This window comes from Rhinatrema bivittatum, chromosome 3 (assembly GCF_901001135.1).
Source record: "Rhinatrema bivittatum chromosome 3, aRhiBiv1.1, whole genome shotgun sequence".
Lineage (NCBI taxonomy): Eukaryota > Metazoa > Chordata > Amphibia > Gymnophiona > Rhinatrematidae > Rhinatrema > Rhinatrema bivittatum.
Window position 1 is genome coordinate 485,400,560 of NC_042617.1, and position 6,000 is coordinate 485,406,559.

Below are 6,000 nucleotides of genomic sequence, written 5' to 3' on the forward strand. Positions count from 1 at the left end.
GTGTCCCTTGTTAAGTGCCATAGAGCGCTTGGCATAAGTATGCTACCTAACCCCTAGATTCATCAAAATGCTGTAATATTGCAGGCCTAACAACTGTGATAAGAAAAATGGGCATGTTCATGCAAATTGGCACTTTTCTGCATGCTAGAAGTAATTAACGCACGCTGTGGTACGTCATCGCGGTATGTTATCACGCAGCACGATATTTTTCCAGACTATATATATACTCATTTCCTGTCTCTTTGAGGATGTCTCAAGTATTGGAGGGAGAGGAGGTTAGTGTTGTTGAGGAGTTGTGGTGGTAGATTTTTCCATTTTCTGACTGAGTTGTGCTGTTATCTGTTACTCTTTTCCTTGGCCTGTCCTGTCTGTCTGTCATTTTGTGTGTAACGGAGGAGATATGGAGGATTGTGTCTGAGGAGGAAAGAATGGAGAGTGAAAGGCCTGGGAAAAGAAATGGGGGGAGGAGGAGGCAGAGGGAGTGGGTGGAGGAGGGCAGGAGTGCCAGGGGGAGAAGTAGACAGGCATGAGGGAAGGGCTAGGAGGCTGGGGGAAGGGGTTAGGCAGGAAAGACTAGTGGGAGAAGTACATAAGGTTAGACAGACAGGGCAGACAGGAAGTGAATTGGTTGTGCAGGGTCCAGTTGTGGGGGAGGAAGGGACGGGAGAGGACAATGGGATAGAGAGTGAGAGCAACTTTCTGGGAGAGGAAGTGGCACCCCCTTTGGCCAGTCAGCTAGCTGTATGGTAGGGAATGCGTGCAATCAGGTTCAGTGGGGCAGAGAACGAGCTTCTGATTGTGGGGTTCTGCAGCACTACGCCAGTCTCTTTGGAAACAGATCAGCAAAGACATCGAAAGCAGCTAAAGGCCAAATTTTGGAGGAAAATTGCCTAGGCCATCACTCAGCACAGCGGCATTCAACAAAGCAGGAAGCAGGTAGCGCATCAGTACAGAGACATCAAGGCCCAGCTGAAGGCAAAGGTAGCAGAGCACTCCAAATACATGCGACAGCCTGGAGGAGGAGCCCCCTGTCCAATTGTCTTCAGGGAAATGGAGTAACGACTGATTGAAAGGCTGGGACCGGATGTGTCTGAGGGCATGGATCAGCAGCTAGATGCCACATGACCTGCTGCTGGTAAGTTATACTCGCCCATATATGGGCGGACAGCAACGTGTGTATATATAGGGGGTCTCTTACTAGGTGTTTTTCCCATTACACAAGAAAGGCAAAAAGTATTTATTAAAAAAGCCTCAGATATTGCCATTAGAGGCTAACTTTTGCTTTGATTCATCAAACCGTTTTCCTATACACACAGAGTGGGAAAAATGCTTTACTGACTCAGGCACTGTAAATAAAGTGCATCTCTGTATGTGTAAAAAAAGGTTATGCTTGCATATGTACTTCCCCCCCCCCCCCCCCCCTCTTCTGTATTTCCACAGCTCTCAAGCAGGAATGGGCTGGTCCCAGCCAGGAATGAGCCAGTATGCTCCAGGGACCAGCCGCCCAATCCCCTTCCTGCAAAGACCTTTACTAATAGATGTGGAACATAAGAAATTGCCATGCTGGGTCAAAGGGTCCATCAAGCCCAGCATCCTGTTTCCAACAGAGGCCAAACCAGGCCCAAAGAACCTGCCAATTACCCAAACACCAAAAAGATCCCATGCTACTGATGCCAGTAATAGCAGAGGCCATTCCCTAAGTAAACTTGATTAATAGCCATTAATGGACTTCTCTTCCAAGAACTTATCCAAACCTTTTTTGAACCACATCCTCTGGCAACAAATTCCAGAGCTTTATTGTGCATTGAGTGAAAAAGAATTTTCTCCGATTAGTCTTAAATGTGCTACTTGCTAACTTCATGGAATGCCCCTAGTCCTTCTATTATTCGAAAGTGTAAATAACAGAGTCATATCTACTCGTTCAAGACCTCTCATGATCTTAAAGACCTCTATCATATTCCCCCTCAGCCGTCTCTTCTCCAAGCTGAACAGCCCTAACCTCTTCAGCCTTTCCTCATAGGGGAGCTGCCCTTCTCTGTACCTTCTCCATCGCAACTATATCTTTTTTGAGATGTGGCGACCAGAATTGTACATAGTATTCAAGGTATGGTCTCACCATGGAGTGATATAGCAGCGTTATAACATTTTCTGTTTTATTATCCATTCCCTTCCTAATAATTCCTAAGAACATAAGAAAATGCCATACTGGGTCAGACCAAGGGTCCATCAAGCCCAGCATCCTGTTTCCAACAGTGGCCAATCCAGGCCATAAGAACCTGGCAAATACCCAAAAACTAAGTCTATTCTATGTTACCATTGCTAATGGCAGTGGCTATTCTTTAAGTGAACTTAATAGCAGGTAATGGATTTCTCCTCCAAGAACTTATGCAATCCTTTTTTTTAAACACAGCTGTACTAACTGCACTAACCACATCCTCTGGCAACAAATTCCAGAGTTTAATTGTGCGCTGAGTAAAAAAAGAACTTTCTCCGATTGGTTTTAAATGTGCCCCATGCTAACTTCATGGAGTGCCCCCTAGTCTTTCTATTATCCGAAAGAGTAAATAACCGATTCACATCTACCCTTTCTAGACCTCTTATGATTTTAAACACTTCTATCATATCCCCCCTCTGCCATCTCTTCTCTAAGCTGAACAGCCCTAACCTCTTTAGTCTTTCCTCATAGGGGAGCTGTTCCATTCCCTTTATCATTTTGGTTGCCCTTCTCTGTACCTTCTCCATCGCAATTATATCTTTTTTGAGATGTGGCGACCAGAATTGTACACAGTATTCAAGGTGCGGTCTCACCATGGAGCGATACCCCTTGAGGCTCCAAGGAGGAAGACTAAGAACCAATGTCAGGAAGTATTTCTTCACGTAAAGAGTGGTGGATGCCCTTCCGGAGGAAGTTGTGAAGTCCAAAACTGTGAAGCACTTCAAAGGGGCATGGGATAAACACTGTGGATCCATCAGGTCTAGAGGACGCGTATAAAGAGCAGGCAGCAAAACACTGCACGGAGCGGCAATAGCCACAGATGCATTCACGGAGCGGGATGCCAGTGGCTGGTGTTCCAGCTTCACGGAGCGGAAGGATGGAGGGCTGCCATCTCCCAATTAAAAAAAGAAAAACAAACAAGCAAAAAAAAAAAAACAGGGATGTGTTCATGGGCTATAGGTATTACCAATTATTAGGCTTATTCAATTACCAATTATTAGGCTTTTCAATATTTGATGATAGTTAATGTGACTTTCAAGGCATACTTCACTTTCAATGCATATCCAGCATAGCTCCCTGTTTCAACAGCAGGGGAGAAGAAAAACTAATACTTCACGCATATCTCTGCTTCAACGGCAGAGAGCTATGCTGCCGCTTACCCAACTAATCAAACTTAACATTTCACTTGGAAGCAGCTCTATCACTGCTCTCTACATTAATAGTGGGGGTGAAAGGGAAATAGAACCTAAGGTTACTAAGAGCCAAGAGAAACATAAGTATGAGAAAAAAAGTGTGAAGCTTGCTGGGCAGACTGGATGGACCGATTGGTCGTCTTCTGCCGTCATTTCTATGTTTCTATGATAGAGGCATGACATTTTCCGTTTTATTCACCATTCCCTTTCTAATAATTCCCAACATTCTGTTTGCTTTTTTGACTGCTGCAGCACACTGAGCCGACTACTTTAAAGTATTATCCACTATGATGCCTAGATCTTTTTCCTGGGTGGTAGCTCCTAATATGGAACCTAACATCGTGTAACTACAGCAAGGGTTATTTTTCCCTATATGCAACACCTTGCACTTGTCCACATTAAATTTAATCTGCCATTTGGATGCCCAATCTTCCAGTCTTGCAAGGTCCTCCTGTAATGTATCAGTCTACTTGTGATTTAACTACTCTGAATAATTTTGTATCATATGCAAATTTGATAACCGCACTCGTCGTATTCCTTTCCAGATCATTTATATATATATATTGAAAAGCACCAGTCCAAGTACAGATCCCTGAGGCACTCCACTGTTTACCCTTTTCCACTGAGAAAATTGACCATTTAGTCCTACTCTCTTTCCTGTCTTTTAACCAGTTTGTAATCCACGAAAGGACATCGCCTCCTATCCCATGACTTTTTAGTTTTCAAAGAAGCCTCTCATGAGGGACTTTGTCAAACGCCTTCTGAAAATCCAAATACACTATATCTACCGGTTCACCTTCATCCACATGTTTATTAACCCCTTCAAAAAAATGAAGCAGATTTGTTAGACAAGACTTCCCTTGGGTAAATCCATGTTGACTCTGTTCCATTAAACCATGTCTTTCTATATGCTCTACGATTTTGACCTTGAGAATAGTTTCCACTATTTTCCCAGCACTGAATTAAGGCTCACTGGTCTATAGTTACCCGGATCACCCCCTGGAGCCTTTTTTAAATATTGGGGTAACATTGGCCACCCTCCAATCTTCAGGTAAAATGGATGATTTTAATGATAGGTTACAAATTTTAACTAATAGATCAGAAATTTCATTTTTTAGTTCCTTCAGTACCCTAGGATGCATACCATCCGGTCCAGGTGATTTGTTACTCTTTAGTTTGTCAATCTGGCCTATTACATCTTCCAGGTTCACAGTGATTTCGTTCAGTTCATCTGACTCATCACCCCTGAAAACCATCTCCGGAACTGGTATCTCCCCAACATCCTCAATAGTAAACACGGAAGCAAAAAATTCATTTAGTCTTTCTGCAATGGCCTTATCTTCCCTAAGAGCCCCTTTAACCCCTCGGTCATCTAATGGTCCAACAGACTCCCTCACAGGTTTCTTGCTTTGAATATATTTTAAAAAGTTTTTATTCTGAGTTTTTGCCTCTATGGCTAACTTAATTTCAAATTCTCTCTTTGCCTGTCTTATCAATGTTTTACACTTAATTTGACTATGCTTATGTTTTATCCTATTTTCTTCAGATGGATCCTTCTTCCAATTTTTGAAGGATTTTTTTTTGGCTAAAATAGCCTCTTTCACCTCACCTTTTAACCATGACGGTAATCGTTTTGCCTTCCTTCCACCTTTCTTAATGTGTGGAATACATATGGACCTCGCCTCTAGGATTGTATTTTTAAACAATGTCCAAGCCTATTAAACACTCTTAACCTTTGCAGCTGCACAGGGTCTGTTTATAATGCAGTCTCCAGCCTCCAGAAGTTCCATTAACATTGACCTGGGTCTTGAAACGTTAATGGACTGGCAACATTCGCAGGAGTAGCTGGCAGGAATCAGCACCCCCCCCTCTCCCCCCCCCGCAACAGATAGGCCCAGCTATGCAGACACTGGAGCCTCTGACTTAGTGGTGATGATGATCAACAATAGGTGCGCCCTTGTGCCAACCACTGCCAGCCCCCACACCAGCTCCATCAGGCCCCTGCTTGCAGCCCCCATACTGTCCCCATCAGGACCACAAGAAGCAGGCATCTCATCAGCTGACATCCGGCAGTTGCGGGCAAAAATCCGGTACTTTCGAAGAACAGCACAGTGCCAAAACCGGATCCTGCAGGAAAGCATCACAGCCAGCACCCAAAGCACTAACACCATAGCTGCAGCCATTAGTAAATCTGACACGTTATGAGAGAAATCCTGCTGTGAATGCCAGACCTGTCATCAGAAGCATCAGTGACATCCATGGGATTGACACCCCACAGCAGTCCTGCCAAATCACAATGGGGGAAGGGTCAGCCAAGCAAAACAATGCCCCTCTGCCCAAGTGGGAAGTCAAGGCATAGAAAGGGGCATTAAGAAGAGGAAAGGCCTGTGTTTTCAAATGTTTAGAGAAACACTGGGATGCACTCTTCAGAGTTGCTGTGCCGTCTAGGTGGAAGAAACTGGTTTGTCATCTGCTCGCAATAGCGTTCCTGTTCTGTCAGGCATGTTGGATGCTGTTATGTGACATGTTTGTTAACAGCACAGTCCATAGAAAGTGCTCCTTCAGCCTCTGGCCATATTAGGCCATACTTTA